Below are 26732 nucleotides of genomic sequence, written 5' to 3' on the forward strand. Positions count from 1 at the left end.
TATGTGTCGGAATATCCTCACATCCCCCCTTAAGAACAACTTGGGGTAGGATTGAAGGCTGTACAAATATGACACAATAGGAGAAGGAAGGAGGCATTAGAGCCTATCCCCCATTAGTGACAACTTCCTGAACTCCAACCATTAATCGAAGTTTAGTAAACCTCGCCTCTGTGAGAGCCTTTGTAAAGATGTCTACAACTTGATCATCTGTTGAACAATATTGCACTTCAAGAATATGGTTATGAATGGGCTTCCTGATGAAGTGCATGTGCATTTCAATGTGTTTGTTGCACTCTTGTTGGACTCGATATTTGCATAGTTGAATGGAACTTTGATTATCACACCAAAGTGTAGTCAGATGTTGCTGCTGAAAGCCAAAATCTGACAGGATCTGACGAAGCCACAAGGCTTCCTTACTAGCTTCTATGGCATCATGATACTCTGCTTCTACTGAAGAAAGAGAAATGGCACTTTGTTTCTTACAAGCCCAATGGCCCATGTAATAGGTACTAAACCAAGAGTGAACACATAACCTGCAATAGACTTCCAATCATCAGGGTCACCAACCCAATCAAAATCAGTGAAACCAACCAATAGAGGAGGTGCTTCTACACTATAATGAATCCGAAATTGAACTATACCTCGAACATGATGAAGTATTCTTTTAGCTACTTTCCAATGACTTTCATGTGGGTTTTTAATAAACCGAGCAATAAGGGCAACAACAAAGGAAAGGTCAGGACGAGTATGGGTCAGATATAAAAGTTTTACTACAAGTTGATGGTATAAGGTAGCATCAACTTCAGAGGATGTACAAGTGAATGAAAGGGAGAAGTGGTTGGCTTACAGTCTTCCATGTGAAAATGGTGTAGAATATCACACGCATACTTGGATTGGGAAAGGGAAATACCTTCCTTGGATTGCAAGACTTGAAGACCAAGAAAATAATGCAAGCGTCCTAAGTCTGTCATCTCAAACTTCTTTTTAAGTTTGGAATTCACATGGTTTATAAGGTTTGGATCACTACCAGTAAGGATAAGATCATCAACATAAAGAACAAGAATGATAAGAGACTTGCCCACTTTCTTGGTGTAGATAGTATTGTCAGAATGACACCTAGAAAAGCCAGTTTCTAAAATAAAGCTATCCATTTTGGCATACCAAGCCCGAGGGGCTTGCTTGAGACCATAAAGGGATTTATTAAGCCGAGATACAAGGCTGGAGTCTATTTGTATAAAGCCAATAGGTTGTTCCATATAGATTTCTTCATGCAAGTCCCTAATATAAGAAGGAAGATTAACATTCATCTAATGGACTTCCCATTTGAAAGAGGCAACAAGGGAAAGAACAAGGTGGGTAGAGTTCATTTTGGCAACAGGGGAGAAGGTTTCAATATATTCAATGCCTTCAACTTGTGAAAAACCCTTAGCAACAAGATGAGCTTTATGCTTATCAACTTTTCCATCTATTCCATACTTGGTTCTGCAAACCCATTTGCATCTAACAAGTTTTCAGCCCTTTGGAAGAGGAAAAAGATCCCATGTATCATTTTCCAATAATGAAGAATATTCTTCATTCATAGCTGCATCCCAATCTGGATGGCCTAAAGCTTCTGCAAAGGTTTCAATATCATAATTCGCTGAAGCTTGAGTGAGTAAAGAAGAAGCTCTATCGAACTGAGAACGTGTGCGTCATTGATATGTAGGATCACCAACAAGAGCACCTGCTGCATCCTGAGTAGCATAGACCCATTTTGGAAGCTGAGGAGTTGAAGGAGGATCCTGATAAGGTGGGGGAGGATTTTCATCATCACTGTCATCATCTGAAGAAGAAATATTTTCAAAAGTAGAAGGGATAGAGAGTGGTGACACATCCGCCGAACTAGGCTCGTAGGCCGATATGTTTTCAGCAAACTTTACATCTCTTCTAATGATAACATTTTTGGCTTAAGTGGAATAAGTCTATATCCTTTGGCGTCTTCAAAATATCCAACAAAAATACATTTTTCACTCTTAGTTTCTAAAGCTTTATGTTTCTCATCTCGAATATGGGCCCACACACGGCCCATGCTTCACTTCCAAAAACACGAAAGTGACTTACATTTGAATTAAGCTCCATGCTTCTTCTGGAGTGATATTCTTTAAAATCTTAGTAGGAGTGCGATTTACTATGTAATTTGCACAGTTAATTGCTTCTACCCAAAAATTAAGACTAAGTCCTTTAGATTGAGGCATACAATTAGCCATTTCCTTTAAGGTGTGATTCTTCATTTCAGCTACACCATTTTTTTGTGGAGTATATGGAACAATATGTTGCATTTCAATTCCATTCTCAGTGCAAACATTGATGAATTTGTTGTTAACATATTCTCTGCCATTATCAGATCTTAGATTAAGAATTTGATGTCCAGATTATTTTTAAACAAAGGCCTTAAAGGCCACGAACATGTTAAATACTTCATTCTTGAGTTTTAAGAAGTATACTGTTTCCGGGAAAACTAATGTCTTTTCCATCTACTAGTCCCACTAGGATTGGTAGCTATCCTAGAAACAAACAATCAAAGCAATTTTGTGATTTCCTTTATGTATGATAAATAAGAGAGGAGCAAAGGGACCAACCTAGATCTCTTGCTTGACTCCTTGCTTGATTTCTCTCTCCCTTGATAGAGCTTGCACCTCTTTTCCTACTTATCCTATTCAATGAATACCTGTAGAGACAAAGTAACAAAACACCATCAAAGCATCTCGATCTATTATATCATAAACAATACAGAATCAGAAATACATTGATCATACAATGGCATTCGCAAATAACAACATTCACAAATACACGATTGTATGAAGGAAAAATCAAAGAACATTATTAATAATAGAAGGGAGAATTATAACCCAGTTGTCTGATCCAGCATCATCCTCCCAGCATCAAAGCCCTCTTCACTTCATGAAAAGCAAGATCACCCAACAATACAATGTCTTTTCTCAAAGACAAACTATCAGCACTTCCTTACAAACTACTAAATTCCAGCCTCTAGATCTCTCAGATGAGGGATCCATTTATAGATGTCCGCAAGGGTGTGAGTCATCTTTGAGTTTTTTATTAGTGTCATTCCACTTGTTGTTCTTGGTTCCACTTGGAGATTTCTTGGATCTCTTACTCATCCCTGGGCGAATTCAGAGAGGCAAGTGTCATAGGAGAAGTTTCTGGAAGATTCCATGAGCATCCACTTAGAAAACTTTCTCAGAAATTTGTCCATCCTCGCTCATCACACCCCACAGAAGGCCTCTTCAATATGCATCGCACCTAACTAGTGTAGAAGTCAGTATGCATCGCACTTTGACAGTGGGGTAGTCAGTATGGTCTAGTTTTGGCCAGTTCTGAGTGGTTTTTTAGGTGGAACTGTTGGGGAATGATGTAATCAGCTGACCATGATCCTTTAGGGTATGAAACAACACTTTTATGGGTTAAATAGCCCTTGATTTACTGACATATAATATTTAGGTTGCAGTGCCCAAATATGTCTATAACAGTTGCCCCCTAAAGCATGAAGTCGTAAATCTTTTGATGTTGGGTGAAATGCTTTATCATGAGGATCCAAGGTCTTCAAACTGGAAGGTGACCTGTATAAGATACAATATAATACATCATCATCATATTATTTTCATGATCTAGTTGAGGCGGGCGTTCCCATGCTCAGCTTTATAAATTCATTTTCATGTACATAGGACAAATAATTGTTTGTTGTCACAACCTGGTTCTTCATATGAAGAGTCATCTTCCCTGGCTTAGATGACTATCTGTACAACTTCTGTGTACATTTGATGTCTCTATATCCTTGAATATATCACAGCCCAGATGGATGAAACTAGATACGAGGTCTTCAAACTCATTCAATCTTTGCTCGATGTACAAGTCGATCCACGTGAAAAGATGTCCTGAAGTCGAACATGGAAAGACAACGCCTGATTACCAACCAATAATGTAAGTTGTTAACAGGCGCGAGAGGAATCACCGATAATGATAATGATCCTCAAGGTACTACAATACAATTCGCGTGGTGTGAATATATAATCCGATGTTGAACACCACACAAAATCTTTCGGTCGAAGAACATTGATGTAAACCTGTCGCCGGAAGTGAGAAACTTGCCATTGAGGCATGCAAGCTTCAAAGTACTGAAAGGGTTGTTTCTAAGTCAAGTTCTGTGATAATGAGCTGATGTGGACAAGAAGTGACCCGTTGTAGGAGGGCTTTAATGCATCCCACATCTACCACACAAAACGAAGCAAATGATTTTCTGGAGGTGAAAACAATCTGTTGATACAAGGTTCAAGAATGGCGGTCATGAAAAATGGATGGTGAAGGTATTGCAGTGGATGAGGCATTGACTGGATGGTGAATTCTCTGAATGACTTCTCTTGAACATATCGGTGACAGTGAGATGGATTGGTAGTGTTAAACCCAAAATATGGATGGCATGGAGGACCAAAGGTGAAATGACCGATGAACGAAATAGTCCAACCCGACTCAATCATGGTGATGGAGTGAAAGTGTCATGTTCAAGAGCGACCTGCTACCAATAAAGTTCTTCAAGTTTTCTTCCCTTTTTCCCCAGTCATTGCTGACCAATACTTGTTTATTTTTGTCAAGCTTGAGGAGGATAACATATGTTTGTTCTATAATTTTCCCTTCGAGCAAACCTGTCGCTATGTTTTAGCGAGTTTAGCGATAATGAAACTCGTTCTTGTCTAGGTGGACAAGTTTGTCGTTATTGTTTTAACGAGTTTAACAACAAAGACAACTCGGTCATTTTCCTGTTTAGAGAGTTTGAAAAGGGACGAAAAGAGAACTCCAATGGTTCTTTTTTGTAGCATAATCCCTTAAGTTTGAAAAATATTAAAATAATACAAAAGGGATGGCTTTTTTATCACTTTAGCGAGCCGAAAAAGACAAACGCTCGAACGTTTTCATGAGATAATCCCTCCGGTCTGAAAAATTTAAAATATACAGGAGGGATGGCGCTTCCAATCACTTTAGCGAGATGGAGAGGCCAATTGCTTGACAATATTTTCATATTTAGCGAGTCTGAAAAGGGTTTAAAGTGGACTCATTTTTTGAGGAACAAGTGGTATTTGGGGTAGCAAACAGTTCCGAGTAATATTGGAACTTCTCAAAACATGGTGATGTGAAGAGGGTGGCTAACAAGACCCCTCATCATAGCTATTCCTCAAAATGGTAAACAATCAAGTGTAAGCGTATGACCGGCCAAACAGATGGAGGTGGAGAGAACACAACCAAGGTTCAAATAGCTGATATAATTGCGATCACAAGGGTTATTTATCAAAGGTGGGTTCATTTTTTAACGAGCTTGAACTCTGGGGGAACATATGCTTAGAAGGTAGGTTCATTTTTTACGGAGCTTGAACTCTGGGGGAACATATGCTCATTTGGCAGGTTTATTTTTTAATGATCTTGAACCTTGCGGAAACATTGCTCATTTGCCTTTTTACATAGGCTAGAAATGACCAAACTACAAAGCTAAAAAAACTATTAAAGCTAAGGAACTACTGAGGTTAGGTAGGACGGTTTCATCAACTCGTTTAGACAAAACCTTTCCTTTTCTTCGTCCTCAGAATATACGAAGGTGAATGGTGTGTCGAACCAATCACCTAACCTCGGGAGTTAAAAAACTAAAAAGCTAAAAAATGAAATTGGTCGTTTTTTTCTCACATAAAAAGGTTTGCATGCCCCCAGGCATCAAAAAGAGAGTCTCCAGGAAACTTACTGTGGTTAAGCAGGATGATTTTCTATCAGTGGTTAGACAAAACACTTCTTGCACTTTGTCCGCAGAATAGACAAAGGTGAAAGGTGTTAGAGACCAATCACATAACTCACAAGGAAACTTATTTTTCAGTTGGTTTGGTCCGCCAAATAGACAAGGGTTCATGCCCCCTAAGCTTTGTTTCATTCACCAGACTACTCGCGGTAATTAGGTGGGCGAAATGAAGGTTGAAGAGATACTCTTAATGCAAAAGGACCATTTAGAGATGATGTTTGACGTAAAGTTGTGTTTGAACCGAGGAACGAAAGCTGGTAAATAGTGACAATTTGGCCTTCATGCGGGAAACAAATCACTAGAAAGAGTGTTGAAACAATAGCTCCCGTGTTGTAAACATAGTCACATCCGAGGAGTAGATTGAAATCTAATAGTCCTTGGACTACCATCACGTTCAAGTGAACGATTTTCCTTCTCAAAGTTATCGGCAACTTGGGAAGGATCCCTAATGGTCGAGTGGTTCCTTTATTAAAGCCTGACAAATTCTATGTAACAGGCATAAGCGATGGAGAACCAAGCACTTTCCAAGCAGTTGAGGAAAGGATACTCACTGAAGCCCCTTCATCTATGATAGTGACAGACACGATCATTTTGTAAACTTGTACTATGATTCAGAATGGTACATTATAAGGAAGGCGAGATTTTGCTAGTCGATTCCAATCAAAGGAAGCGATTAGATTGCTTGTAGGGGGTACCAAATAAACAGGTTAAATAACCCCTTGAGTAGTGGGAATTGGGGGATTCTCTTCCTTTTGTGAAGGAATGGGTGGATTGCCCCCAAGTTCATCGGACTCTGAATTGACAAAAAGAATTTGAACAGTATCATTCTCACTCTCTTTGGGAATGATATCATCTAAAGGTGGATCTTCTGAAGGAAAAACTGGGTCGACTGCCATTTCGACCTGTTGACTTTGGTCCGATGTGGACTCAGAAGGTTCACTTTCAACGATAGGTGTTTCGACCAACGGTTCAGTTAAGTCAATCGAATTTTCAACTAGTAAAGGACTTGAGGTGAGTTTCTTGTATCTAGATGGAAGTAGCTGTGGTGAAGCAGGATGGTTATGCAAGACTCTTTTGGCCTCATCCAAAAAAGGACAACAGGGAAGATGATGGTCCCCTTCACATAATCCACATGGAGTTCTGACCTTTCCTTTCTGTCCAGGAATTTCATTTTCACTAGTTGATGGTGTGTTGTCAACATGATCACCAGAGGTTGATGACATCGGATAGTGCAAACAGGGCTACCATTCTCTCAATATTTGTGGAATGGAAGGACAATCTCGATGAAAATGGTTTCCTTCGCAAATTAGACAAGGATATTTTGGAGATTTAGTGAGATGATTTTCACCAGCTGATGCATCCAAATCTATGGTTGGTTGGTTTCCCCCTTGATTAACTGACTTCTTCTTCTTCTTCTTCCCTTTCTTCTTCTTCTCAGTTACCCATTTACTAGCATCGCTACTTTCACCAAGCTAAGAGGAAGAAGGGGAGGGAGAAACAAATGAAGAAGAAGGCGAGGGGTGAATTTTAACATCAACTAGCTGCTGATTCGATTGATGAGGAATCACGTTATTTTGAACCACAGAGGTTGAGAATAGCCATATTGGAAGGCCAATAGTAAGCCCTGAAAGGGACAAAGTGGCCATATGAGGTGCACCAATATTTCCCCAAGATGTAAAATGGCTAGGAATACCCTCCAAAGAGATTCCTTCATTGGTGGACTCCATTATCTCAATCTAAGACCAACGAAGGAATAGGGATGTTATTCCGAATTTAAATAAATTTTAATGATGCTTTGACACAACTTTTCTCTTTCAATTTTTAAGAATCTAGAAAAAGCTAAAGATGACTCTAGTCCCCTTCGATTTTTAATGAGCCTGAAGTGACAAGTGCTTGGATGGACCTTTTCTTTTAAGGAGTCGAAAAGGAACAAAAGTGACTACTTTGGAGATCTAGACAGAGGGATTACCAAACCAATCACAAAACTGCAAAATACACCTCGGTGATAAATTAAAGAGAAATTACCAAGGACTTATGTATGGTATTCAATCTTCCCAAATGTTGTGTTCAGTGCATTGTGATCGATAGGGCGGTAGACACGGCTTCTTATGGATAAAGGATATAAGCCTACTGTGGTCTCCCAATATATACTCAATGGTACGGGGAGCACAAGTCTGTGCTAGCACTTGTCGTATCTGTTAGCGCTTGAGATTTCACCCTAGGCTGAGGAAGGTAAACCTTCAAGGCAACATCAAACCATTTCACCTCGTAGCTAGCCCTACGGGGTATGAGAAGGCTCTCTCCGGTCAAACTCGGTAGATCTTTCAATAGGATGAGCTGACCCAATTAGGAACACTGATATTAGGCTAGTAAACTGATAAGGAGGGTTGATTTAAAGTTTTTGGGGTTTTTGGTGGCAATTGGAGGGAGTGCAATTCAGGGTGCGGGGATTGAGCTCAGGTTTTGCAGGTGGGTCTTTGGGGCAAGGAAGGAGTTTGTGTTGATGCCTTAAGCTGAGATGGATGATCAAGGAAGAAAGAGAGGGAGCTAAAGAGGGCAAACAATGACTTTGAATCCTCTTTAGACAGTGGAAAACATAAATATTAAACAAAATTGAAAGCTGAGCATGGCATGCATGAATTCAAACTTTATCACTTCTTTTGTTTAATTAGCAGCAATAGAATAAGAGATGGAACACATAAACACACTGACAATGACAAGTAGGAAACACACCATCAACACAATAATCCACAAGAATCCACAATGATGTCTGCAAAACCCTAGCCTTCCTTTTCCTCAAATTGCAGAGATACAAGTAAAATATACAATAGAGCTTCTCCCTCAAGAGTCCAACCATGAAAATGAGAAAGAGAAGGCATAATATAGATAATATAACTCATTTCCCCACCTCTAGGGGTCGAGCTCAGCTTCCTAGGAGCAGTTTGAACTAATTCTAAACTGAGCACTAGATAATAGGCAGTCAAAACAACTTGCCTCTAAAACTTAGGTAACCCATCCATGCATTTAATATTCACTATTTACATCAAGGAAACTTCTAGAAGTGTTAAAGGAGAGTAAATGTATCCATGTGCCATGAAAATTACCCAACAATCCATCATTTACATACATCAAAAGTCAACCAAAGTAAAAACAGTGTTTTGCAGGCCGAAATAGTCAAAATGGTGAAATTTCCCTGAGTGGTCGCGCCCCTCCCTTGGAGTGGTCGCGCACATTGGCAGCTGTGTTTGAAGGCCTTCCTGGTGTCAAAATCAGGTGCAAGATAGCTTGTTGGAAAGGTCTATGAGTCTACGTTCCAACCCCACTGGAATTTCGGAATTTGGAGTTGATTTGACCCCTCAAAAGTCATTTCTCCCAAGGAAGCTTTCTGCAACTCAAAAAAGGGGCAGAAAGTCAAAATTTGCATGTATTTTGAGCTTTTGGAAGTCCAAATCTCCATAAAATTTGAAGTCCATCCATAGAAAAGTGTATTTTTGCATGAAAATTCCAAAAATGTAGAGTTTTCCCCGTTCTGAGCTGTCCCCACGAGTGGTCGCGCGCGGGGTGAGACCACTCCAATGGCCAAAACCTGTAAAATTCTCAAAAATGCCAAAAATGCCTCAAAACTCTCAAAATTTCTTGAGTTTGCTGCCAGGAGGAGGCTAATGAGTATCATGGTGAGTAAGAGAGGCCTCAGCCAAGATACAGAGCGGGTTGTTCTTCTTCCTCCTCTTACGGGCCTCAGACAACTTCCTTTGGAGTATCTTCATTTTTGCCTTGCAAACATGCATTCTCGCCCAATAATGAGTTTTCATGTTCTGTAGCAGCCTTTTGTCTTGGTTGGCTTTCTCCAACAGTTTCTCCAAGCGAGCATTTGCCTGAATGAGCAAAGACTCCCAGTCAGCAGGCAATGGGTCCCCGGGCCTCCTACGGTTCAAACCTCGATTACCGCGGATCCTCCATAGCTCATCAAGTTCTTTCTCCGCCTCTAATTGTCTGTTGCGCTGCTCCAGATAAGTGATGGTCCATTGAGCCATTTCGAGCTTCTGCTACAACACGAGGTTCTCCTCCTCTCTCTGTCTGATGATCTCATGCAAATCTGAAGTGAGGGAGCGAGCATCAAGGTCAATGAAATCATGATGTGTATCGCCAACTCTCTCGTCCTCAACCATGGGTTGCTTGCCTTCCCGTACTGCCTCTGCTGATGAAGAATGCGAGGCCCCTTCCACCTGGTGTGGAGATAACACTCGCTGATCTGAAGAAGATGACGAGACCCCTTCCACCTGTTGTGGAGAAAATACTCGTCGAGCTGCTGCAAATAAGGTCCTAGGACCTCTCTGATAGGTGACCCGAGGTGAAGAAGCCACATGTCTCGGAATAATAATCTCGAGCTGGTGTGATGGACCTCCCGCCTCATGAATGACCTCTGGCTCTGGTTGTGGCTGTGGTGGCACTGTAAAGAACTCATGAGAAATGAAGTCTGCCCATGGAATGCCCTACTGACTCAACTGATGGGAAACAATGAGCTGGATGAGACCATGATGGCACAAACTCCTATACTGCTGAGCTGGGGACTGCCTCTGAAACACGGACACCATCCTCTGAATGTCCTGGAAGAAGTAAACTGGGATGTTCATCATCCTCACTCGGGTAAAGTGCATCAACAGGCGAATGTGACAAGCAAAGACTCGTGAAAACCTTCCCTCATATGTGAAGTAATGCATGATAAGCCGCATGATCGGAGCATACTCCTCTCGGAGGAATCTGAAAGGAAAGTTCCCTGACAAGTGATGTACGAATGCTGGCCTGACATATGGCTCAAAATAAACAAAATCCAGCCATTTGCGCTTTGGCCACACCTCACCCACATTGGGTATCTCGGTAGCCTCTGAAATCATCTCAGGAGAAAACACAAAATTCACCCCTGCAAGATTAACCTGCCCATCATGAAGGCGCAAAACAAATAGCCGGGCCAACTCCCTGTGGTGCTTAATCTGGGCAAGCCTCTCGCAAAACTGGAAACATGACATGTACTGGAAACAAGTCACTGCCAATGGGCAAGCCTGTAAATCTGCTAAAGATGTGGGCTCTTCTCTCCTATGATGACCACCTTTGCCACCCCTACGAGGCCTCTGCTGTGCCTCAACCTCCGTAGAAGAAGACCGGTCATCACCTTGCTCATTAGTTTCAGTGGTTGACATGGTGTTATTGAGCAAGGTGGAGAAAATAGACAAATTTGACTGCTGCCCTGCCTGCAAAATGTTGAGAAGTATGCTGTTTTCAAGGGGAAAAAATCATGAGGGAAATGTTAGGGGAGGGACTTTTTCATAAGGAATGGGAAAATATATAAAAACATGGAACTTTTAAGGAATAATTCACAAAATGTCAAACATGTTATCTCATCTCTCATCATCGGGAAATCATTTGCAAAGAAATATCTTTATTAGGGAAGACATGTAATAAGGTCACCAAGGGAAAGGACACTACATTTTTCAAGAGGGGGTAAGGGGTAGCATGTAATACAGGAGATGGGGCAGCACTTATTACTAGCATCAACAGATAGCTCTTAGATTTTGTCCTTTGACTGTACATTATTAGGCATACTCTGTTTTTCCAAGGGATTGATGTACTTTTGATGCTAAGGGGAAATAAGGAATTAATTTACATTTGTCATAAGGGAAGGAGGGCTTTACTTAACAAATTCAAAAGAGAAAGGAGATGCATTGCATCAAGGGTATTAGGGGGATAGAAGGGAAAAGGATGCGTAGGGTTTGGTTTTGGAGACACAGCAACATTCTTTTGCAAACAGTATTTCAGAGCAGCATGTCCTTTAATAATATGTACAGATGTATTTGCTTTATTTTTGCTTTGAATAACACAGCCTTCTTTTCACTGTATTTGTGAGGACTATGCACAGCAATAAGTTTCTTTTGTTCTTTGCAATAACTTGGCTACACATAGTAATCTTTTTCTCTGTTTTTTGTCTTTTTGTTTTATTATTGCAATTGCTCTTTCATTTTCACATCACTATTTGATCTTTGCTGTGGTTTTACATATTTTTATAATGATATTGCTGTGGGGAATGAATTAGGGTTTTGGGACAGATTTGTATAGAGGGTTTAGGGTTTAGGGATGCATATGAGAGGGATTAGGGTTTTAGGTGTAGGGAATGGGGAATTGAGATTCATTCTTTGCAAATGAGATGAGATTGAGACACATGATGACAAGTGTAAATCTAATAGGAGTAATGGAGGGAATAAAAAGGAATTAAAAACCTTGAAATCAAACATAACCCTAGCAAAATTGCCTACAAGAACAATCAATCACTTAACCTATTTCTCTTCATAATTTTGATGATAAAAATGCACAAACACAAGCTCATCATCCTTATTTTCAACATTCAAAACATTTGAGAGGCCTACCTCGAGCAATTTACAAGTCACAAGGCAATTTGAGTGAGTTTGGGCCGGTTCTGCAAGTTACAGCTCGAGTGGTCACGCGCAGGGTTGGAGTGGTCGCGCGCAGCTCGAGTGGTCGCGCCAGTGTAAAATTTGCACTGCGGAGGAGGGCTCGAGTGGTCGCGCACCGCCCAGGTGGTCGCGCACCCTGCCTGAGTGGTCGCGCACCAGAAATCTCCTTAATTTTTCTGCAATTCGCCCTCTTTCTCTCTTTCCGCCCTCTTGCTCTTCTTTGCTAGCTCATAGAGGCATAATGAAGATGTTTAGAGGGAAATTTACCTCTTGTAGGTTCAATTTGAAAAAATTAATTTACAAAACCCACTCTCTAATGTTCTATTTCGACATTCACTTTTAACACTGCTTTTTGAGTTGCTTTGTCCTGAATTTAGCTTTTGAGGCGCTTTAACTTCATTCTTTTTGCAGGCTGACCATCTGATGGACTCTGGCGAGGAGACCAGGGTTATTGCCGGCATTTTGAAGACTTTTGAAATTTTCCTTATTTTTTACAAATATTACATGACCTTGGGTTTAAAAACAGGGTTTTTAAATCCAAGGTATAAATGATCTGTACCTGATGAAAAATATCAATGGAACATATGTACATACCTCCTTCTGGCTTGCTGGGCACTCATGGACCTTTGACTCATGACCTTGCAGTGATTTTTGACCAAAACCCTAGACCTAAGACTTGGGACTTCAAGACAAAACAAAACAAATATGAGCCAACCTCATTTATGATATGACCTGATCCAGCAAAGCCAAGAAGGGAACAAGGACCAGCTCCTCCATCAGTTTTATGGCATGCCTAACGGGATGCAAAACTGACACTGATGAGACACCTACCTATGCATATGCAAAGAGCTTTTGATCACCGATGGAGGGCTCAAGACCGACACTAACAGTATCAAAGACAGGGAATCATCCAACCTTCGATGAAAACGATAGCTACTATATTTTACGATGCCGGAACACGTCTCTAGCCTAGACCTCTAGATGTATTGCGTTAATTCCAAAGCGTTGTTAAGTTCATTGAAACTTATTTTAGAGTTTATCTTGCTTATAAGTTTGTATTTCAAAGTTCACCACGTGATGTAGATGTAGAATTCCTAAATATGCAATCTAAAATGATAAACAATCGTTGTTTATTTTTAACAATGAAAATCCTAGCTACTAAGGAAAGAAGGTTACGATTCTTTCAAATAGAGAGCAAAGAGCACACACTAAATGCACTTTTCCTAAATAATTTTTTGCACACAGTCTAAATGCAAATGCAAATGCATGTATTTGTTTTTCGTTCCCTTTAATGTGAAGAATGCCAAAAGGAAAACTAAGTATAGATCTGAAATATTTTCTTCAAAGCAACATTTCGACAATTTCTCTTCAAAATGAAAGGAAGACTAAACGACACTTTTCGATTTCGAATAGAGAATGCTTTCGACACTTCAAGATATCAACAAATCAAATCAAATACATGACAAAAAGTTCAATCGACTATCCAAGGAAGGAAGACTCAACGACACTTCTCTTTTTTGATACAAAACGATAGTTACAACACTTTTTTGCACCAAAACGACAGTTCGATTTAAGCAACTTTTCGACAAAGGATTGTAAATGATGGACAAATACATAAAAACATTTACTAATCCTAATCAATGGAGGCTGGTCTATGTAATGCAAGGAGGCTTCAACAATGAGATATTGTTCATAAGTAGCAAAAAAACTAAAGAGAGCTGAAAACAAGGACAAAAAACCCAAATTTCAAGGAGAGAAATAGGACTACTCAGTCATCGCACCTGTGCTTCACAGAAATAGGGATGCATCTCACCTGCTACACTCGAGAAGTGCGATGCATACTGGCTTCCAGTGGCAGACAGTGCGATGGGCCAGGGAGCGCAACTAAGGTGGGTTTTGGCTCAAATTTGCAGCTGAATTCAGTGAGTTAAGCTGAGCTATTATGGACAATAAAGAACAAAGTACAAGGGTATAATCTTGGGAGGTTATTGAGCTACCAACAAGGCATCTAGAATGCTTGTAATTCAGATGTTCAAATCATAAACTAAACCAGAGATTGATTGAAGCAGCATTCATCTACTTTGCAATTATAGAGCAAAAGCAATTCAAAGGCTATATGGCTAACTTTAGGCTCCATCTATAGTTTATAAAACAAACAATCAACAACAAACAAACAAACTATTTGATCCCCAGTGGAGTCGCCATTTTTCTTCCAGGAAAACTAGTGTATTTTCGATCTGCTAGTCCCAATAGGATTGGTAGCTATCCTAGAAACAAACAATCAAAGCACTACAACAAAACCAGCGATTAGCGTCCCTTTTTACTTCTTTTTTTGCATCTAGAGCCCATTTTTGGTGCTATTTGCATCCATTTATCAAATATGGTGCAAAACTTGACACAAAATTTGCATCAAGTTTTGCACCAAATCTTACACCAAGTTTAGCACCAGGTATTGCAATAGGTTTTGCACCACGTTTTGCACCAAATTTTATGCCAAGTTTTATGTCATCCTTTGCACCAGGTTTTGTTCCAGGTTTTGCATCAATTTTGGCATCTATTTTTGTTTGACATACTTTTGCATCCACGTTTTGCACCTACACTTGCATCAACTTTTGCATCAACTTTTGCATCGACTTTTGCATCCTTTTTTGCATCCTTTTTTAAATCATTTTTTGCATCCATTTTTTCATCCATTTGTGCATCACTTTTGCGCCACATTTTACATCACGTTTTGTGTCTAGTTTTGCATATAATTTTGCATCTACTTTTGTTGCATCCACTTTTCCATCTTGTTTGGCATCCATATTTACATCCTCTTTTGCATCTATTATTGTACCCACTATTGCATCTAATATTTTTGTGCCACAATTGACGCCTAGTTTGGCACCTCCTTTTGCACCCACTTTTGATTATAATTTTGCATCCACGTTTGCATCCTCATTTGCATCTAGGTTTTCATCAACTACTACATCTATTTTTGCATCCCTTTTTTTATCCAATTTTGGACCAGAATTTGCATCAGGTTTTGTGTCTCGTTTTGCATCTACTTTTGCATCGACTTCTATTGCATACGATTTTGCATCCACTGTTACACCCATTTTAAATTTCACTTTTTGCATCCCTTTTTACATCTTCATTTGCATCATACTTTGATTCTTTTTTTTCATCTATCATTACATCCACTTTTGTTATGCCATAATTTTCACCTTGTTTTGCACTCACTATTGTATCCACGTTTGCTTCCAATTTTGCATCCATGTTCACATCCTCTTTTGCATCAAATATTGCATCTATTTTTGCATCCACTTTTGTGTCAGGTTTATGCATTGGGTTTTGCATCTCGTTTTGTATCTACTTTTGCATCTACTTCCATTGTATCCATTTTTTTCATCCAATTTTGTTTTTCCTGTTGCATCAATGTTTGCTTCCACTTTTACATCCATTTTTGCATCTTATTTTGCATATTTTTTGTCTATTGTTACATCCACTTTTGTTTCACCATATCTTGCGCCTACCATTGCAACCACATTTGCTTCCACGTTTGCATCCACATTTGCATCCTCTTTTGTGTTCAAGTTTGCATCAGATATTGTGTATGTTTTTGCATCCCCTATTGTATCCACTTTTGTTTCATCCATTTTTGCATCTAATTTTGTGTCCGTTGTTGCATCCACATTTGTTTCACCACAGTTTGTGCCAAGTTTTACACCTACCATTGGACCCATGTTTGCTTCCACTCTTGCCTTCATGTTTGCATCCAAGTTTGCATTGACAACTGCATCTACTTTTGCATCCACTTTTGTGTTAGGTTTTTCATGTTGTTGTGCATCTACTTATGTTGTATCCACTTTTCATCCAATTTTACTTCTATTGTTGTCCCCATTTCTATGTTCGCTTTTGCATCCCTTTTCCAACACTCATCATATTTTCTGCATTGATGATATTCCTTATGGCATTGACAATTATGAACAATTGATGACAATGTCAATAATATTGACAATGATGAAAATGAAGATGATGGCGATGATATGAATTGTGATTATGATGATAAAGACGATAGTGGTTACAATGACATTAATGATGATGATGGAAATGATTATGATGATGACGACGCTAATGACCTTGGCGAATCTTCCCAATTTTAGATGTTGTCATTGTCATAATCATAAGCATTATCTTTGGTGTCATCATCATCATTTTCATCTAGGTCATCATCAAAAACAATAATGGCATGAATGATGATGATGATTACAACAATGTTGATAGAAATTACATTAATGATGATGATGGGGATGATAAAAATGACAATGACGATGATAATGGTGGTGGTGATGATGATCATCGATCATCTCTCAAAAATAGAGTTGTTATTTCTCTTACGTATATCAATGTGTCCTAAACAACCCTTTTCTAGCATTGATCACATTTTTTGGGTTGATGATATTTCTTACAACGTCTATAATTATAAACAATTGCAAACAATGTCCATAATGATGATGATGATGGAGCTGATGATGATGGCATGAATGGTGATTATGATGATAATGTAATGATGGCAATAACGATGACAAGGATGATGGTGATGATGATGACAATGATTATGATAATGAGAATGAACAATTACTAGTTTCACTACCATCTTCTGGATACATATTACTATCATACTTTTTAAATTTTCTGTCTCTCTTGAGGTATCTTACTATAATGGTGTTGTCAACACTAGAAAGATATCTTTTTGTAATGGTGGTTCTAATGTTAGCACTAGCAAAGTTTTTGTTAAATTTTGGTTAAAAAAAATCGATTTATGCAATTATTTTGACAATCTATGTAAAAAAGTAAATAACATCCAATTATTTTGGCTGTAGTCCCATTGATTATCATGAATTCACCAGTCTGAAGACCATCTTCTACATACATATTATTATTAAACTTTTTGCATTATATCCCTCTTATATCTTGTTGTAATGGCAGTATTAGCACTAAAAAAATATCTTGTTGTAATGGTGATGTTAGTATTAGCACTAAAAAAATCACCAAATTTTGGTAAAAAAAAAGTTTATCATTTATTTATTTTTAATTTGGGAAATTTTTGTTTTTATTTTTTTTGTTTTTAATTCTATTTTTATGCAGTAATATTTTTTTTGGTTGAATTTTGGTAGTAACTAGTTTTTGGTCGAATCATATGTATTAACCATGTTCTTTATGCTACAAGTCTAATTGTTGGGACAAAATTGCTCTTTCAAATAAGTTGCAAAAGTTATTTTACATCCATTGTTGCACCCATGTTTACACCCACTTTTACATCCCTTTTTGCATCCTATTTTTCCTCTTCATTTGCTTCTTTTTTTGCATCTATCATTACATCTACTTTTGTTGTGACAAAATTTGTTCCATGTTTTGCACATACTATTGTACCCATGTTTGCTTCCAATTTTGCATCCATCTTCACATCCTCTTTTGCATAAAATATTTCATCTATTTTTGCATCCACTTTTGTGTTGGGTTTTGCATCTCATTTTGTATCTTCTTTTGCATGTACTTCCATTTCATCCATATTTTGCATCCAATTTTGTTTCTCATGTTGCACCCGTGTTTGCATCCACTTTTACATCCCTTATAGCATCTTGTCTTGCATCTAAGTTTGCATATTTTTTTGTGTCTATTATTACATCCACCTTTTTTGTGCTATTATTTGTGCCATATCTTATGCCTATCATTGCAACCCACATTTTCTTCCACTATTGCATCCATATTTGCATCCTCTTTTGTGTCCAAGTTTGCATCAAATATTGTTTATGTTTTTTGCATCCCATTTCGAATTTACTTTTACATCCACTTTTGATTTGTCTAGTTTTGCAACTAATTTTGTGTTCACTATTGCACCCATGTTTGGCCCATGTTTACATCCCTTTTTTCATCCAATTTTTCCTCCTTTTTGCATTCAAGTTTGTGTCCCTTTTTCTTTACATTCATTGGAGTATCCACATTTGTTTCACCACAATTCATGCTAAGTTTTATGCCTACTATTGTGCCCATGTTTTCTTCCACTTTTTCATCCATGTTTGAGTCCTATTTTGTGTTCAAGTTTGTATGAACTATTTCATCTACTTTTTCATCCACTTTTGTTCAATTTTTCTGTCTTGTTCTGCATCTACTTATGTTGTGTCCACTCTTCATCCAAATTTACGTCTATTTTTACCCCCATTTTTTTGTTTACTTTTGCATCCATTTTCCAACACACATCATATCTTTTGCATTGATTATATTTCTTATGACATTGAAATTTATGAACAACTAATGACAATGTCAATAATTATAACGATGATGATAATGAAGATGATGACGATGACATGAATTGTGATTGTTATGATAATGACAATGATGATAAAGACGATGGGAGTTACAATGACAATGATGATGATGCTAATGACCTTGGCCATTCCTCCCAATTTTTAAATGTTATCATGGTAAAAATCATAATAATTATCTTTGGCGTCATCTTCCAAGTCATCATCATCTGATCATCATTATCATTATTTTCATCTTGGTCATAATCAAGAACAATAATGGCATGAATGATGATTATGATGTTCATGATGAAGATGACAAAAATTATGATAAAACTTATATTAGTTATGATGATGGGGATGATGACAATTATAATGACGATGATAATGGTAGTGATGTTGATGATCATCAATCATTTCTAAAAAATAAAGTGGTTTTTTTCTTTCATATATCATGTGTCCTAAGGTTGGTGATATTTCTTACGATACCTATAATTATGAACAATTGACGACAATATACAAAATCATGATGATGATGATGATCATGAAGAAGACATGAATGGTGATTATGATGATAATGAAATGATGACAATAATGATCACATTGATGGTGGTGATGATGGCAATAATGAAGATGATGACCCTCCCTCTAAACTAGCGAGGTACTCATAATGAGACAAAAAAGTACTCTCAAGTTGAAATATTCATATAAGAAGGGATCTAGATTGATAAGCATCAATGATGATTTACATCATCATAGCCAAAATTTTCAAAATAGTAAGGCCTTGACTAACAAGTTTATCTCTCCATTAGATCAGAGCACAATGTTGGGAGGCATAAATTTGGACACCACTGCCTTTTAAGGCACTTACCCCACCAAGATGTTTACCAGGTATGTCCTCACATGATCATTTCCTGATCCACTATCATAATATTTGACACCAGAAAATGTCAATCCTCATGACTATTCTTATCTTGGATTAATGTACTTGACTTATGGCGATTAGTCCTAGTCAATGTCCAAATTCTCAAAGAATATTGGTCCCAGATGTTTATCCAATCCACCATTATCCCTACTAGTGCCTTTACTAGGCTTACGATTGTTAATCCTAGCCATAGTACATGACACATGGATAACATGGTGTCTACCCTCACTCCCTCTCAACCAGGGAGGAAACATCCACAAGCATAAGATTTTCTCAAGAATACCCATCATTTTCGTAGAGAATAACATCATTAATTTGTTTTCATCACATGACGACTTTATGATTAAGCATTCATAGATTTGTGGCAAAATATTTCCCCTTTTGTATTTGTGATGAAATACAATAAAAAATTGAAAGCCAAAATCATTAAACATACACTATATTGATTTATCTAACTCTAAACTCTAAGGTTGAAGTGAAAATTCATGTAAATCTTATATCTATGAGTTGTGCCAAACTTATGAAAACCTTATTCCCTAATTCCTATATATAAGAAAATGAAAAATAAAGAAAAATAAGGGCCAATAAATGGTAACTCATGTATTCACTCCCTCTTTGGAAAATATATGAATATATACACTCCTAGTCACACTTGATCACATGTATGTGATGGTTAAATCATGAATTCTTCTTTTCTCCTTGCATTTTCACTTCATCATTTAAGCACCTAATTGAGGATCTAAGGAATGTTTGTTTCCTAAGGCTTTCATGTCTACTCTTGGTTTACTTATGTCACACTATTGGCAATTTATGTGACAAAGTGAAATACATAAGTTTGTGGAGTTATTATAGAGGTGTATTGAGTTCGTAACCACACACACATGTATTACATCTCATTGATCCACATGTGTGGGTTGGAGACTCATTTCTTGACAACTTTAATGGAGACTACTTTGTGGCTTTAATGGTATAGCTTACAAAATATCTTGTTAAACATTTCGATTCATTCTTTCTTTTCCTCGAGACACTTATAATATTGAAGTCACTCCCAACAATCCATGGAGATGGGGAGTATAAATTACTTGTGCTAGAAATAGAATTGAGAAATAGAGGTTTTCCATTTGCGATATTGGAGTCATAGACATTGGAAACATGGTAGTAGTCCTCAATGTTAATTAACTAAAATTGTATTGTCATAATGCGAAAAGAGGTAAACATATTGGTAACATTGATGTCTTAATCATTTCAAATAATAACCATTCCACCCAAGTATCTCTAAGCATCAATCACTACTACTTGGAAATTCCTCCCCCATTTTCTAATTATATGAGGTTGAACCTCACTTAATATTTTTGCTTCTTATATCAACATTATTTATGGGTGCTTTGCATACCATTTTTCTTTTAGGAGTTTGTTTTCGCTTACTATTGACGCCCCTCATGTTCCAAGACTATTTTCATCAAAAATTTATATAGAAAGAAAGTATAAAGTGACTAAAAAGAAACATGTCTCAAGATTTAAGTGCTTGGACAATTCCACTTCATGACTCCTATATTTCCTTAACCTGGGACCAAATGGTGAACTTGATGGCCTTAAGGGAAATTAATCAATGAAAATCTAAAAAAGAGGTGATTTTTGACTTTATCACATACAATTTAATATACTAAAAAAAATATCCATAACAATTTCATCAATCAATGAATCATTAAAAAAAATATCCAAAACAATTTTATCAAGCAAAGAATCATTGCATTATAAAATACAATCTATAAACATTTTGGGAAAGTTTTGCTAAAACATGCTTAAAAATCAGCATATTTAATATTAATATTTAACAATAATATGGACAATAACACATTTTGATAAATTAAATAACATATTATCAAGCCTAAAAAATGTCACTAACTGAAAACTACAAAGCATGCAACTAATGGAAGTGACCACTCAAGGCCACCACAAGACAGTTAATCTATTAAGACCAAGATTAATGGGGACAAAGATCTATAAAGGACAAAGGAAAACCTATTTTAACTTTATTGTTTTATTAGCCTGGTTCAAGATGAACATTTCAAGATATCATGAAGAACATAATTAGTTTTATGGCATTAAGAAAACCCAAGCACATTCTATAACTTAGCAAGAAAGAGATGTATAACACCCATCTCAGCAACACGACACATGACATTAAGTTACTTTACTATATATAATTTAAACTCCTATCATAAAATCACAAATTTAGCATGAATGGAATGTTTAAAATCCATTTTTATAAAAACAAAATATAATTTTTGTTATAGAAAAATATACCAAAAACTAAATATATTTTTCTAGAAAAAAAAAATACTAAAACTAAATATATATTTAAAAAAAAAACTAAAACATAAGCAAACTAGAATTTGAATTTGACATTCTTGGTCACTTTCGGAAACATATGGTGGAATGTAATCTCTTTATCCTCATCTTTTCTTTTTCCTAAAAAATAAAAGCATACAAAAGTGGGAAAGAGCCATAAAGCATGGGGAAGCTTTTTCCTAAGCACAAAAGCATCTAAAAAGTGGAAAATTCCTTTTTTATATGAGGAAACATTATTCACCCAAAAGATTTTTCCCAAATTGAACTAATGAGGAATTTTGGAAATCTTCATAGCCTCCACTTTCCTATATGTTAGAGGCTTGGCCATTCAAAAAATGATGGGAATTTTGTATTGTCACGCTCTTGAGATCTGTCTTGAGAGAGAGAGTTTTGGAGCTATGAGTTGGGGGAGGTGATGTTGCAACTATATCTGATTGTTGTAACTTTCCTCCAACTCCTTTATTCATATAGATCAGTTGTTCTTCCTTCCATATGTTTCTATTCATTCTTTACTTCTTCTATTTAACTAATGTATGCATGGGTTTTTGGTTTATATTTATTTATTCAATAATATTTATATGTTTTTTATAGTTTTGATTATTAAGATATTATGTTGTGAAGGTTGCTTTATTCTCTCTCTTATGTGTAGGACCAAGTTTTGGAGCTAGCTAGGAGCGCTTCTTGGCTATACGAAAAACTCCAAGAAGACCTGCATGCGAGGACTCACAAGAATTCATTCTCTTTTTCTTAATCTATACTCTACATCTTGATCTACTAAGAATCCTAAGCCTTAGAACAACCTTTCTCTTAATTGGTTTGCCCTAGGTTTCTGAGATAAACTGAGAGGGTTTTGCTTTCATCTAACCATGCATTAAATCCTACAGCAAAATGATATTTAGAAAATTTAATATATTTCACTATGTAAATGAACTTAGTAAAATGAACCCATAGAGGTGGTCATAAATGGAAATAAAAGTAAAACTCTAAACAAGAAGCCAAAAGTGGATTTAACCATGGATGAAAAATGGGGAGTAGAATTGGATGTTAAACTAGCCATCAAAACAATATGCAAACAATGACACAAAAAGATTTTTAAAGTAAAATTAAAAAAGGGTGCAACACTAGACACAAAGAAGGGAACAAAATAGGGCATATGAAAGGATACCAAATTGGGTGCAAACAAGTATGCAAAAATGGACACCAAAATGAGGATGCAAAGCATGGTGTAAAATTAGGATGCAAAAAGGATGTAAGAAAAGACACAAAACAAGATGCAAAATGGGACTAAAAAATGGTGAAACCAAGGATGTCAAAGATGATGCATAACTAGATGAAAATTCCAACTAAAATCTAGGTGCAAAATGAGATGCAAATGTGGACACAAAATGTGGCAGAAAAAAGGATGCAAATTTGGAAGCCAAAAAGGATGAAAAACTAGATACCAAAAAGGATGAAAATTTGGACATAAAAAATGGTGCAAAATTGGACACAAAAGAAGAAAAAATGGTGCAAAAATGGTCATAAAAGTGGCTCAATTTGGGATGCAAATTGAGATGCAACATTGGATGTAAAATGATGCAGCAAATCATTCAAAACGTGGTGCAAAAACAAATGCAAAAGTAGACGAAAAAATGGCTCAAAAGTGAACGTAACAATAGACACAAAATGGGATGCAAAGGTGGATGCAATATATGGTTCAACATAGGATGCAAATTTAGATGCTCAAAAGGATGAAAAATTGGATGCAAGAAATGGTGTTAAAAATGATGCTAAATTGGATGCAACAAATGATGCAAAATTAAATACAAAATATGGTGCAAAATAGGATGCAAAAAAGGGAGATAAATAAAATGCAAAAGTGGATGCAAAAAATGGTGCAAAAATGCATGAGAAATTTGGCACTAAATCAGATTCAACATATGGTACAAAATTGGATGGAAAAGATGGTGTAAAAAAAGGCACAAAAATTGGCACAAAAATAGATGTAAAAATAAGTACAAAATTAGAAGCAAAAGATGGCATAAGACCAAATGCAAAAATTGGCACAAATTGGATGTAAAAAAGGCCGCTAAATAAGATGTCAAAGATGGTGTAAAAATCGATGCAAATTATGACACAAAAATAGAAGCAAAGAATTCCACAAAAGAGGAAGCAAAAAATGATGCAAAAATAGATGCAAAAAAAGGTACAAAACTAGAAGCAAAACCTGTTGTAAAACCAAATGAAAATCTTGGTGCAAAATATGATGCAGAAAATGATGGAAAATTTGGCGTAAAAAAGATGCAAAATTTGGTGCAAAAAAAGACGTTTTAAAAATTGTACAATAGAGCCAGATTTAATGCCAGGTTGCTCATCCCAATTGAGAAAAAAATGCACTAGAATCTGGTGCTAAATCTGGCGCAAATTGCCTGTTTTGTTGTAGTGAAGCAATTTGTGATTTCCTTTATGTATGATAGATAAGAGAGGAGCAAAGGGACCAACCTGGATATTCCGCTTGACTCCTTGCTTGATTTCTCTCTCCCTTGATAGAGCTTGCACCTCTTCTCCTACTTATCCCGCTCAATGAATGCTTGTAGAGACAAAGTAACAAAACACCATCAAAGCATCTCGATTTATTATATCATAAAAAATGCAAAATCAGAAATACATTGATCATACAATGGCATTCACAAATAACAACATTCACAAATACACGATTGTATGAAGGAAAACTCAAATAACTTTACTAATAATAGAAGGGAGAATTACAACCCAGCTGTCTGATCCAGCATCATCCTCCCAGCATCAAAGCCCTCTTCACCTCATGAAAAGCAAGATCACCCAACAATACAATGTCTTTTCTCAAAGACAAACTATCAGCACTTCCTTACAAATTACTAAATTCCAGCCTCTAGATCTCTCATATGAGGGATCCATTTATAGATGTCCGCAAGGGTGTGAGTCATCTCTGGGTTTTTTATTAGTGTCATTCCACTTGTTGTTCTTAGTTCCACTTGGAGATTTCTTGGATCTCTTACTCATCCCTGGGCAAATTCAGAGAGGCAAGTGTCATAGGAGAAGTTTCTAGAAGATTCCATGAGCATCCACTTAGAAAACTTTCTCAGACATTTGTCCATCCTTTCTCATCGCACCCCTCAAAAGGCCTCTTCAGTATGCATCACACTTGGCTAGTGTAGAAGTCAATATGCATCGCACTTTGATAGTGGGGTAGTCAGTATGGTCTAGTTTTGGGAAGTTCTGAGTGGTTTTTCAAGTGGAACGTTTGGGGAATGATGTAATCAGTTAACCATGATCCTTTAGGGTATGAAACAACACTTTTAGGGGTTAAAGAGCCCTTGGTTTATCAACATATAATATTGGGTTTGCAGTGCCCAAATATGTCTATAACATATACCCAAGTGCGTTTGGAGAAATCATCAATTAAAGTTAAGAAATACTTGTAGCGAGAGAATGAAACAACTGGAGGTGAACCACATAAATCACTATGCACAAGCTGTAAAGGGGCTGAGTTGTGCCAAGAGGAATGTTTTTCAAAACAATCCCAATGATGTTTTCTGAGTACACATCTTGAACAAACACCATCTTTGCAAGATACCATTAGAATACCTCTCACCATATTTTCTTTGCATAGATTTTGAAGGGAGCGATAGTTTAAGTGACCAAATCACTCATGCCAAAGTTTGCTCACTTCATCATTATGAGCAACAAATACCGAGGGAAGATTTGATGACCCAAAGTTGTTAAACTTATACAACCTTGTAGAATCATCAGCAATGCGAGTAGCTAAAATCTGTCTAGGATCTCCTAAGTCCTTAATTACAACATCGTGAGGTCAAAATTCAATGATTTTACCTTCACTTGAATGAGTTATCTATTATAGAGATAGAAGGTTGCAGGTTAAGGTTAGAACACAAAATACATCATTAAATTGACCATTGTCTAGATGAATAGTTCCAGTCCCTTCAACACTAAGAGATCTATCATCGCCAACATATATATTTTTGGTGTTACAATCATTTAAAGAAGAAAACATGGCTTTGTTTTTGGCCATGTGATAAGAATCTCTAGAATCAATGAGCCACTCATGAGAATGAGAAGAAGAAGATACATTTAGTGCATAACCAGACCAAGATGCTTGACAGCCACATGCAGAAAGTGTTATTGCTGAAGATGAAGTTGAAGTTGAAGAGTACTCCAAATGGATGTTATGCTTCTTCATTGCTACTTCTAAGGCTTCCATCTTCATAAAGCATTTGGATTCTAAGTGGCCATCTCGATTACAAAAGTGGGAATGTCTATCAGTCTTCTTCCCTTTGTTTTTATTTTCCTTATCATTTTGTTGAAACGATTTTTCATTTTGAGACTGAAATTTCTTAGGACCCATGTTTGGTTTAGGACCATGCTTTTTAGGATACTTCTTCTTAGGATTCTTTGAATTTGGTTTTTCCTGGGCAACTAAGGCTTTCTTAGAAGAGTTTCCAAGATTAAGAAGACCAAAATATAAGAGCTTTTCTTGTTCTCTTATTAAAGAATCACAAAATACATCAAAATAGGGGGACTTGTAGTCTTGTCCTTGAGAAATAAAGGCTTCTCTAGTAGAATGGAAGGTGGAAACAAACATAGAGTAGGCTGGCCCCAACTTAGTAATAATGGAATAGATAAGGATACAATCTTCTTTCATAACTTGAACACCTTCCAAGAGAAGTCTAAGGGTCTTGAACTTGGACAAAAAATCTTCAATGGAAGAAAAATTATTGGGTGCAATGTAAGAAACTCATTTTCGAGTTGATGGGCTCTAATTTCATTTTTAATTCAAAAAACTTTAGTGAGTTGTTTCAATGCTTCATTAGGAGTATCAAGTTCTGCGA

The sequence above is a fragment of the Pinus tabuliformis genome, chromosome 8 (assembly GCF_031772625.1).
Source record: "Pinus tabuliformis cultivar Carrire ecotype Pingquan chromosome 8, CPIR1, whole genome shotgun sequence".
Taxonomy (NCBI): domain Eukaryota; kingdom Viridiplantae; phylum Streptophyta; class Pinopsida; order Pinales; family Pinaceae; genus Pinus; species Pinus tabuliformis.